The 12,665-nt window shown below is 39.4% G+C and overlaps 1 protein-coding gene across 1 annotated transcript in view; it reads left to right on the top strand.

Annotated features, from left to right (window-relative positions):
• SIPA1L1 (signal induced proliferation associated 1 like 1) overlaps nt 1–12,665 on the top strand; it is a 178,557-nt gene that overhangs the window by 59,403 nt on the left and 106,489 nt on the right. The window lies entirely within an intron of this gene.

The raw sequence follows: 12,665 nt of genomic DNA, 5'->3' as shown, positions 1-12,665 counted from the left end.
ATCTTGAACTTGCGGTAAACTAGATATTGGTTCAAGAGCTTCAAGTCGAGAATAGCCCTCCAGCCCCCTGAAGCCTTTGGCACTAGGAACAAGTTTGAGTAGAACCCCCCACCCACCTGGTTCAAGAGGTCTGGCTCTATTGTGGCAATGTCAAGCAGATGTTTAATAGCCTGACGCATCCGCCTGTGCTTATCTATATTTTGAGATGGGGGGAAAGTGCGAAAGTAGTTCAGGGGAATGGAGGTGAATTCTACACGAAGCCCATGAATGATTGTGCTGAGTACCCACACATCTGAGGAAATTTCCGCCCAGGCCTCGGAGAAGAGAGACAGGTGACCGCCAATGGGTGGGGTCGAGATCGACATATTTGCCCTGGAGGTAGGTGTGCCCACTCCCCCTCGAAAGGGCCGCTTACTCAGTGTCTGGAAGCAGGATCTGTCCCTATTGAAGTTATGTTCAGGTTGCCTCTCTGACCTGGGGAAAGAGTACTTACTCTGCTGAGCTTCCTGTTCCAGGGGTTGATATGAGGGCTTGCGGTAGAATGGAGTAGACCTTTGCTCTACCTTCTTCTCAGCCCTGGAGAAGGTCTTTGAAAGGGCCTTGTGCCTCCTCAGTTCGTCCCTCTGGGTGGCACAAGAGGGGCGAGGGTTGGTAGCCGTTTGGGCCCTGGCGGAAGCAATGGGTCTCTGCCTGGTTGATGGGCCCTCCCCAGGTGAGCATGGGGGTGAAGGGGACCTCCCCGCCTCCTCCACCATCTTGGCCATGTGGGAAATAAGGAAATATGGAACTGTTACTCACCCTCCTTGCGCAGCCTCCTGGCTCTCTCTCTTCAGCTGCAACAGCTAAAGGAGAAATCAATGCAGACTCAGATGCTGCTTCCTCCCCTTTTGGGCAGCCCCTGCCTCAACACCGAGAGCGGTGTGTTTAGGGGCTCTGTGCGTGCTCCTCCGTTCCGTGACACACTCGGAATTGAAAAATCTTTTTCACGCTCTTCTCCACGCTTTGCACTTGACGTGGCTCGAATCCCAGCCGCTGAAGTCGGCCTCCATTGAATTGGAGCGATGGAAGGCCGTGGGGCTGGAAATCCCAAGCCTCAAGCCTCCTGATCGCCAAAAGCCCCGGGAATCGGCGCCACGTGTTTGGCGGTGCCAGAAATGGCTGCCGCAACTTCTAGTGCTCTCTCCGATCCTAGGGATACAAAGTAACACTCCCTGGTGGCTAGGAGGGAAACCACATAGAGCTACTTACAGGCAGAGCAGAGAGTTATTCACAGAGGCTGCAGAGGCAAGGAGGTTGCAGTAGACATAGAATCGCAGGAGAAGTTTAAAATAGGTTTCGTTATATGGCCGGACTGAGATGAACTGGAGAAGAATGGGTGGAGCACAGAGACGTGTCTTCAGCTTCATCCCAGTCTTGTGGCCAAATGGGCGTGTCAATACCATCCACTGGAGCCTCCTGTCCCTCGCTCCAGAAAAAAGGCTTAAACCTTGTTTATGCGTTTTTCCTCAGTTTAAGCTGATGTGCCAACACTATTTTTATTTACAACACTTAGCTGGGATGACATATTACTTATTTCTAGATTGAATTATTGGAGTCAGTCTGCACCTTAAAATCAAATGGACAAATCTCCTCCCTTTATCCCTGTTGTATGATGTTGCCCTCGATATGAGCTAGAGAAGAGTTTTTCAAATTTGTTACTGCCCTGTCAGATATTTTCCAAGCACAGAAAGATACTTAACCGAGCCTAGAGTAATGTCTAGTCACATTACTTAAAAAGGATGAAATGCTAGATAGCAGCATTGCTCAGAACTGTTGTGCTTTGTTTTCAAAATTATATTATATAGACCCAAAGTGGATGTAGTCCTGAATTTAATGATTATTAGGCAGAATAAGTTATGGGCAAGCATTAAAAACCACTACATTGCTCAGTTTCCTTCCCTTGTGCATTAGGATTGCAACTGTCTTGAAACAATCCCACATAGATACTTCCCTCAAGCAATTTGAACATGGGAAACAATTGTATAATCTTATGCATATTCTGTATGTAATGGTCATAACCATGCTCCAAAATTGTACAGGAACAGGACAAAAAATAGCATTACTACTATTGCAGCATGCTAACTTCCTTCTCCTTTTTTTCCCATTCAGATATAAATGGTTACTGTGTACAGTGGATATTGTTTCTGTTAATGGAGTTTGTTTGCTAATTAAGGTTATTATTTTCCAAGTCCTTTTATGAATAATGAGTCTTCATAAGTAAGTGAAGCTCTTCATTGCAAACAGTCAGCATCATGAGGGAGGCATGTGGAGTCCTATTTCTTGTTCTCTAGTTGAGTAATGAAACGTCTGCAAGCAGATCGCTAAGGTCAGAGAGCATCCGAGACTCCACAGATCAATCCTGAGCTACATAGATTCTCTTCTGTTGGCGCAGTATGTTTTTCTTCATTGACATATGAATCAACATGAAATCTCTCCTTCTCCAGTCCCCATTTTAATAATTCGCTAATTAAGGGATTACAGGAACATAGAAAGGAAAGGATTATATGTGCCTCTTAGTTTATTTTCTTACTCACTTTCACACCACTTTTTTATTACTGTTTTCAAAATAAAATGTGACTTCGGCAATAGTGGTGAATATCTGTAGCTCAGTTGTAGGATGAGAGTGAAGGTTTGTTTTCCGAGTTTATGGGTTGGTTTCTGAACGTTTCATTACCAGGTTAGGTAACATCTTCAGTGAAGTTTAGGGGATGTCAGTGTTCTTCTGTTTATAAGGGCTTCAGGTGTGGGTGTGTCAAGTGTTGTGATGGATCAGATGTGAGTCATCAGTGAGGCTTGTGATGGGTCTTGTGATAGGGAGGTTATATCAGGCCAGGGTCATTGGGAGATGAACTTGGGGGGGGGGGTTGTGTAGGTTGGTTGAGGGTCGGTGCAGTCTCTGGTAGGTTGTGCAGTTCATTTGAATTCTGAAGGGTTTGTAGCTATTTGTAGGTCAATGTGTTTGTTGATGGAATTGCTTGTGGAGTGTCAGGCTTCAATGAACTCCGGAGCGTGGCAGGTGGTAGCATGGCATAGTAATGTGACTTCTCCCTATTAAGGGAAGGAAAGGAGCTTCTTCCTTTCCTTTTGAGTAAATGAGTAAATCTTGCATTCATTTTCATTGCTAGATGCATCAAGTGATGGAGAAAGTACTAGAACACTGTGATTGAAATATGCATATAAATTTACCAATTTAGTTTACTGGTATTTTTTCTTTTTCATTTCCATACTTCGTTGCCTTTAGAGACAAAAAGTAAATAGGTTATTTTCGTATCTGTAACTCAGTATATAATTTTTTAAATAAAAGTAATAACATTTGAAAAAACCAATCCTTAATCCTTCAAAGCATCATAGAATTCATCATAGAATAACAGTGTTGGACGGGACCTTGGAGGTCTTCTAGTCCACGGTCCAGGTCTTCTGTTCTAACCGTCAGGAAATGTCTCCTTACTTCTAGGTTGCTTCTCTCTTTGAATAGTTTGTTATAGAGGTTATGAATACTGGTAGTATTTCTAATGGGTTGCATCTCAGGAGAACATCATTTATTGCAAGAGTGAAACTTTGCAAGGTCTACTATGGCTAATCAGAAATTAAAGTATGTATCAATTTAAGCATAGGGAGTAAAATATTCTAGGCCATTCTTTCAGATATATAGTCAATAAACTAAACGTCATCAGGGGAACGTGGCCAGCACCCTGCCAGCGTAAATGGATGCCCAAAGTCTGTTTTCGGCTGCAATGGCTTCCTGCAAGCCTCTGCCAGTGAAAACGGAGCTTGAGAGGACCGCCCGTGGCCCTCCCAAGCTCCATTTTCACTGCAAGGGGCACCATGGGCCGGTCCTTTGCTGTTTCTATGGTGTCACCACGGGCCAGATCTAACTACCCTGCAGGTCAGATCCAGCCCCCAGGCCTTGAGTTTGACACCCTTGTTTTAGACAACACAATTTTACTGCCACAATCTTGGCACTTTCAAAAGTGATCACCAAGGGACACTTAAGCCTAGCCCCACTAAATAAATACTGTAGACCAGTAAGAATTCTTACTGCTATCTCTGCAGTGATTAGAAGAGAACTTTAAGATATGGCAAAAACCCAACTGTTTTATATCCCATTATTGTAAAACCCTATCAAAGCCCCTAATCTATTATCATGACAGATATACTAGGCAGAGAAACCAAAGGTGCAAATTGCAAATACTATTATATTTATGAAATTAGTATGCTATGACATTATAACAGGTTTTGGATTTTATAAATGGAAAGTAGCTTAATTTAACTTGATAAATATTTGGCTGCTGGACAGCATTTAGAAAATCTGATGCAAACATTTTGAAATATTATCTTTGCTGACATTTTTGGCAAAAGTCTTATGGGAGTAGTAGTAAATCTGCTTATCTTTTCACAAGCTTATGATAATATATATCTGCATCAGATTCTTTAAAATAGTTTTTTTTTCTTTACTCAGAGCTGCACATTGTAATTCTTCAGGTAAAACTGAATTGCATCATAATTCTGCACACAGCTTCTCTATTTCCTTTTTCATTTATTTTAAATTACAGATCTGCTGTGCAAAAAAGGTTTAAATTTCTGGCAAAGTTCAAGTATGACATGGAAGACCGCCTACACTGCAGAGGAAGCAATAAAAACTACTAGCAGAACTAGATAAAAAACATAATACTGTAGGACAGAGAGGGAGGCAAAAAGAAAGAAAACTGATCTCTATTATAGCTTCTCACATTCCCTGATGAAACAGATTTGGCAAGCTTGGATAATGGATTTTGCCTAGAGACAAAAGTACTACATTTAAATCTAAATAAAAATCCTATGCAGGATAGGTAACCCCCCAAAATGCCATTGAAAACTGATGGCAAAATGACAGATTTGCAGCAATCAATATTGAAGGTTTTTTGAAGAATAAGAATGGAGACAAGGGCAAGTGATCTCTGAGAAACAAATAATTCCCATTTCCACACTTAACTCTCACCCCACCCAAAACAGTTAACATGGATGAAAATGATAACACTAAAATTTAGGTGTTTTTGGGGGGGACGGAAGATGTGACATATTATGGATTCCCCTGCAACAGTAGAGGCAGAATTAGAAGATGATAGGAACACATTATATTTGTCTTTCTGAATTTTAATGTATAACAGTTATTTTACTATCATATATTCAGGAGCAAGATCTGTAAAGTTTAGGATTCAGACTAAGTCTATTTCTCCATGAGTTCCTGACACCATTTATTGACCCCAATCAAATATTCTTGGTATTTTTTTATTTACAAAATTAACTTAATTTCCAAGATTGCAAGGAGCAGAATTACTTCAGCAACAGACATCATAAGATGTCTGACATTAAACTATAAAAGAATTAACCTATATTTAAATATATAAGAATTAAATTATCGCAATCCCAAATTTCACAATTCATATTATATAACTCAATCCATTGTTCAAAAGCTGCAATTATCACCAATCCTTTTACAAGAAATATTTTCAAAATGCACAAACATATCCAATTTAAGTCCTAATCTTCCCTTTAATGGAGAAAGAAAGAGTTTCAGTAACCCATCAGGGGGTAAGAAAATAACATACAGTATGCTATTAATTTAAACTTGACTGTTTGTACATTTCTCAATGGTTTGAATGTATTAGGCTTCAACATGTTACCAGATTTAGTTACACAATTCTGATATATGCAACAACAAATGCCTAGACTGATAACACTACTAAAATTCCAAGAATTTCATTTCCCTCTAAATTAGTATTTGCACTATTAGCATCACAGTTTTAAGATATCATTCCAAAAACCTCTTACATTCTGGCTTTCTGCAGAAGTCATTCAGAATATGCTCAATCTGTTATTAATATAAGTCAGGGAAGTTCATACATTTCCATTTAGACTAAGCTAAAGTAATTCATAAATCCAAAGATTGCTATCCTACTTCTGTCAGTAATGTAATACAACAATTTAAAAGAGATTACTTTAGTGAAAATTATAACAAACCTGAACATTAACTAAGAATTCTGTTCCATGTGACAACAGTAGCACAATTCATCTAAATCTTCATCTTGGCCCAACTGGCCTTGCCAGTTTTTCCAGTTGGAAGCATTTCAAAAATCTTGCTTCTGTTACAGCATCTCACATTGTAATTGGGATAATTTCGTATTGTCAATACACATTGCGGCCTGTCTTCCCTATACACTGTTTTGTGTATGGTAGAGAATCTTTCTCCAGTGTCTTTGATGTTGATCAAGACTTGAACATCATAACCAGAATAATGGTTTGTGGTAATGATGTCAAGACTGTCTTAGTTGCAATGTTCTCTGATGTCTGAAATGTTGAGTTAGCTCATCTCTCCCACTTTGTTTTCCAGTTCGCCTGCAGTCTCCTCTCTGAAGATCATGTTGTAGTCAGAGTCCAAATCTCCCTTTGTTCACAGGATTATATATCATATACATAGATGAGTTTATGTCATGGCCTTGGTCTGGAGATCACACAGACTACCTAAGATTCAGTTGGTGCAGCATTTGTTTTAATCACTATACAAATTCCAATGTTGTCATTTTTCCTTATGATTATTATTACTGGCAAAATGTATATGCTGCTTCAGTTAGAGATTCTAAACAGTTTACAATTAGTACCATAGTAAAATAACAACAAAAAATAAACCCCCCATGCAGTAGTCAGTAACCATCTTCCATTTGTGAAAATTAACACAACCCCCTCATAAAAACCCACTGACTCAGAGCTTTGAAATAATATATTAGTTCCCCAAAGGTTCTGCAGAACATTTTTAAAATTACCCTCATGAAACAGAAAAGGGTTTTCTGAATGTTATTGGAAATATTAACTTCAGAGGCACAATTATCCAGAGAGTGGAGGCTACCACAGAGAAGGCACATTTTCAGAGCCTTCCCCCATCCATTTCTCAGTATGCCCTGCTGCATGCCTTCTCTGATGTTTGATAGGCAAATAATACATGGAGTAGAAGTTCTTGAAATGTCTTGGACTCAATCCACATAGACCTTTTTAAATAATTAGCATTTTGGGCCATGTCCTGTTATGAATTGATAGCCAGTAAAACACCTGCAACAAAAACATACCTTGTCTACATTGGCCGTCAACTGTGAGATAAGGTGCTGCATTTTGCAGCAACTACGGGTAGTCATCAACTTACAAGGGTTCATTTAGTGACCATTAAAAGTTACAATGGCACTGAAAAAATTGGGTTATGACCATTTTTTCATGCTTGCTAGTGTGGTCATGTGATCAAAATTCAGATGCTTGGCAACTGACTCATATTTATTATGGTTGCAATGTGAACACCTTTTTTGACATTCTGACAAACAAAGTCAATGGGGAAACCAGATTATTATTATTATTATACGATTGTATCACAGCGGCCAGTTGATTCGCCGGATTTGGCATTGATTACTAGTCGGGCCCCACCCAGGGGCCTAGGACATCGTAACGTATTTTCGTAATATACGTGCAGATCCAAGCAGTGCAGCTTTTTGCATTTGACTGATGGTGATTTTGTCAAGTTTTAACTGTTTTAAATGTAATTCCAGTGCTTTTGGAATAGCACCCAGTGTGCCGATTACCACTGGAATTACCACTGCTAGTTTGTGCCATAATCGTTGGATTTCAATTTTTAAGTCCTGGTATTTCACGACTTTTTCATGTTCCTTCTCCTCAACCCTGCTATCACCTGGTATTGCGATGTCTATGATTGTAACCTTCTTTTTCTCAACCAGTGTGATGTCTGGTGTATTATGTGCCAGTATTTTATCCGTTTGTATGCGAAAATCCCACAAGATCTTGACCATCTGACCCTCGACGACTTTTTCAGGCTTATGTTCCCACCAGTTTGTTGCTGTTTTAATGTTATAATTTTTGCACAAATTCCAGTGGATCATTTGTGCCACTGAATTGTGCCGCATTTTATAGTCAGTCTGCGCGATTTTTTTACAGCAGCTGAGTATGTGGTCAACAGTTTCATCAGCCTCTTTGCAAAGTCTACATTTGGCATCATCAGAGGATTTTTCGATTTTGGTCTTAATGGCATTTGTGCGGATAGCTTGTTCTTGCGCAGCCAGGATTAGTGACTCTGTTTCTTTCTTTAATGTACCTGCTGTTAACCATAACCAAGTTTTTTCACTGTCCACTTTATCTTTTATTTTTTCCAGAAATTGACCATGTAAGGCTTTGTTCTGCCAACTCTCCATTCTTAATTTTATCACATCTTTTCTGTATTCTTGTTTCGTCTGTTGGGCCTTCAGTAGATTTTTGTTCTTTACTTCGATTAATAGATGTTCTTGACTTTCTTTTAAATAATCAGCTAGTGCATGTTTTTCTTCTTCAACTATTTGCTTCACTTGTAATAATCCTCTGCCACCTGATTTTCGGGGCAGGTATAGTCTATCAGTGTCACCACGTGGATGTAAACTGTAGTGCATTGTCATTAGTTTCCTTGTTTTTCGGTCCAAAATGTCCAAATCAGCTTGTGTCCAGTTAACTATACCAGCTGTGTATCTTATAACTGGTATTGCCCAGGTATTTATGGCCTTGATTGTATTTCCACCATTTAATTTAGTTTTCAAAATTTTCCTAACTCTGTTGGTGTACTCTCTCCTGACAATATTTTTTACTTGTCCATGTTTGATGTTATCCAACTGCAAAATGCCTAAGTATTTGTAGGCTTCATTTTCGTTGCATTTAATTAGTTGGCCATTGGGCATTTCAATTCCCTCACATGTAGTGATTTTCCCCCTTTTTATGGATACAGTGGCACATTTTTCCATGCCAAACTGCATTGAAATATCGGTGCTGAATACTCGGACAGTGTTTGTCAGTGATTGGATTTCTACTTCTGACTTTCCATAGAGTTTCAAATCATCCATATATAATAAATGTGAAATTTGTTCAGCTTCTTTGGCTGTTTGGTAGCCTAATTTCATTTTTTTTAAGATTACTGATAGTGGGATCATCGCAATGATGAAGAGAAGAGGTGAAAGTGAATCACCCTGGAAAATTCCTCGCTTGATATTAACCATTCCATAGTTCTCATTCCCTACTGCCAACTCAGTTCTCCATTGTTTCATCGCCTTTTCAGTGAAGGATGTAATATTTTTACTAATGCCAGTTGTTTCTAAGCATTTTATGATCCAACTATGTGGCAATGAGTCGAATGCTTTTTTATAATCAATCCAGACCATATTCAAGTTCGTTTTTCTGTTCTTACAATTTTCTAATATCATTTTATCAATTAGGAGCTGATCTTTTGTGCCCCTACTCCTTCTTTTGTTGCCTTTTTGCTCTACTGGCAAGATGTTGTTTGTTTCCAAATAATCCATAATGTTATCTGCAATAATGCCTGTGAGTAATTTAAAGGTTGTTGGCAAGCATGTTATTGGTCTGTAGTTTTCAGGTATTGTTCCTTTAGTTGCATCTTTCTGAATCAAGTATGTTTTTCCAGTTGTCAACCATTCATCAATTTGACCATTTTGTAAAATTTCATTCAGTTGCCTGGCCAACATTGCATGTAAACTGGTCAGATATTTGAGCCAGAAACCATGTAATTGATCATTTCCAGGTGATGTCCAATTCTTTACTTTTTTTACTCGATTTTTGACCATCTCAGTTGTTATTTCTAATACTTGCATTTGTTTGTTACCAATGCTTTCCTCAAAGTCATGTATCCATTTTGCTTCCTTATTGTAGTCCTTTGCATTTCCCCACAATTCTTTCCAGAATTCAGCTGTGGCCTGCTTTTCTGGTTTTTGACTTTTGGTGCCACCATTCACATTAAGACTTTGATAAAAACGCCGTTGGTCTGATCGAAATTGTTGGTTTTGTTTATACTGGATGATTCGTGCCTCATATCTTTCAATTTTTCTAGCTGTTGCTGTTATCTGCTGTTTTACAATCTCTACAGCTTCATTGATGTTTCTTGTATCCAATCTATATCTTCTGATTAGCTGATCTATGATTTTTCTGTTTTTAAGCCGTTGCTCATGCATGTTCTTTAAGTTGCTAGCATCTGCCCTTAATTTTTTGACTTTTTGTTCTAATCGGATTTTCCACTTTGGCTTTGATGCTTTTTCCATTGTGTGATTAGGTACTTTGATTTTAATGCCTAGTTCATTAGTGACTATTACAGCTGCACTGTACATTAACTGATTTGTTTCCAAGATGGATCCCGATTCAATTGTTGAAAGCACTGCATTAACCATTTTCATGATAGGACCCAAAATTTTCTTAGGGACAGTTTTTAATGATGGTAAACGTTGCCTTTCCTCCCTAGCCAGAAAATGCTCCATGATCTTGTCCTTCAGTTCATTTTGTTTTTGAGTTGGTTCATCAGTTGGTTCAATGGTAACTAGTTCTGGTGGTAGTGTTTTTATTTCCTCTCCGGCAGCTTTCTCTGAGAGTTCTCCTATGATTTCTTTAGTTGTGTCATGAGTATCACTTATTTCCTCTTGTGATGTTGTTGTTGTTTTTTTGCAATTTGCCTGAATTTCCTCAAGTTCAACTTCGCTGAACACTTTATTTCGTATAATAAATCGCCTTTGATCTGCTAGTCGTTGTCCACTAACATTTGAATCTGGATATTGTTGTTTCCATAAATCATACATTCGCTTTAAATAGCCTCTTTTTTTTGGCTCTGAGTTGTAATAACAGGCCATTATGGCACGATTTTCATCTGCACTATATTTCTGTCGTTTTGTTGGCTGGTCCACTTGTAGCCCACTTGTCGACGGATGCCCAGGGACCTCAACATCCGCCGTGGCCCTTGTTAACCCGCGCGACGACCGATGCAGTGTAGAATTTTTATTCGTTTCTTTCACCATGTTGTATGGGTTGGCGAGTTTTTTTATGGGGCCAGGTTGCCAACCTGACCCCAACCCTCCTCCTTTCTCATCCGGGCTTGGGACCGGCAATGGCGGAGTTGTTGTTGTTGTTGTTGTTGTTGTTATTATTATTATTATTATTATTATTATTATTATTATTATTTTAACAACCGTGTCACTAACTTATTAATGTGATTCACTTAACAAATGTAGCAGCAGAGGTCACAAAATGAGGCAAAATTCACTTAACAAGTGTCTTGCGTAGCAACAAAAAATTTGGGTCGTATTGTGGCGATAAGGTACCTGTATAGTTTTCAAGGACAGTTTCATACAGAGCAAATTGTATTAATTCAAGTAAATGTAAGGTGAAAAATGTATCACAATTGCAAGCGTATCCCATTCCAAGAGCTGAAAATGACATACAGCTACGACTGGCAAAAGGTCTCCTGTCAATGGCCTCCAACTTCCACTGCAAGTCCAAGAGAATCCCACCATTGTGGTCAAGCTCCTTTTGGAGGGCATTTACTGCCTTCCAGACTAAATATGGAGTTGTCCTGAAATTAGAAGACTTCAGAATAAACAGCCATTCTGTCCTGCTAAGAGGAAGTCTTAGCATGTTTCACCATCCAGTCCCTTACAGCTTCCAGGCACCTGAGTCAAGATTGTTACTGCATTCCTGCCCAGCTGGAGTAGAAATATATGCTGGAGTATTATCAATATTATTGCTATAAAGTGTTTTGCTAAGGTTTTTTTACAGGGTAGCTCACCATTGCTTTCCCTAACCTTCCCCATTTATGCAGACCTGGGACTGGAATATGGTTGATGAATCAACCAAATGGCTGGGTTAAGGAAGACCTGGAAAAAATGATAAAAATGAAAAAAGTGGGAATGAGTCTTCAAAGCAGGAAAACAAAGATAATGACAATAGCTGCAGATGGACATGAGAAGTTTAAAATCTTCCTTGGGTTAAAAATTATTCATGTTGGCAGTTCTACTCCTGAAATCAAACACAGGATAACCTTAGGCCACACTGCAATGGTTAACATGAATAAGATCTGGAAAAGCAAAGACATTGTTATAAATACTATAAGCAGGCTGGTTAGATCAGTAGTCTTCCCTCCCTATGAGCCATGGTGGCGCAATGGTTAGTGTGCAGTACTGCAGTTCTGCTGCCTGCTGGCTGCCTACAATTTGGCAGTTCAAATCTCACCAGGATCAGGGTTGACTCAGTCTTCCATCCATCCGAGGTTGGTAAAATGAGGATCCAGATTGTTGGGAGCAATATGCTGACACTATAAACCACTTAGAGGGGTATGTCTAGTTTAATGAAAAGAAGGACTAGGGGAGACATGATAGCAGTGTTCCAATATCTCAGGGGTTGTCTGAGATAAGAAGAGGGAGTCAAACTATTCTCCAAGGCACCTGAGGGTAGAACAAGAAGCAATGGGTGGAAACTAATCAAGGAGAGAAGCAACTTAGAACTGAGGAGAAATTTCCTGACAGTTAGAACAATTAATCGGTGGAACGGCCTGCCTCCAGAAGTTGTGAATGCCCCAACACTGGAAGTCTTTAAGAAGATGTTGGATAGCCATTTGTCTGAAACGGTATAGGGTTTCCTGCCTAGGCAGGGGTTTGGACTAGAAGACCTCCAAGGTCCCTTCCAACACCTATTGTATTGTATTGACTGTAGAGCACTGTAAAGCAGTATATAAGACTTAAGTGCTATTGCTATTGCTATAATGATGAAGGAATGTTAGAGTAAGAATGGCTGCTTGA

The sequence above is a fragment of the Natrix helvetica genome, assembly GCF_964273705.1.
Source record: "Natrix helvetica genome assembly, chromosome: 1".
Lineage (NCBI taxonomy): Eukaryota > Metazoa > Chordata > Lepidosauria > Squamata > Natricidae > Natrix > Natrix helvetica.
The sequence above is the reverse complement of the archived record's forward strand: the minus strand, read 5'-3'. Positions and strand labels throughout refer to the sequence as shown.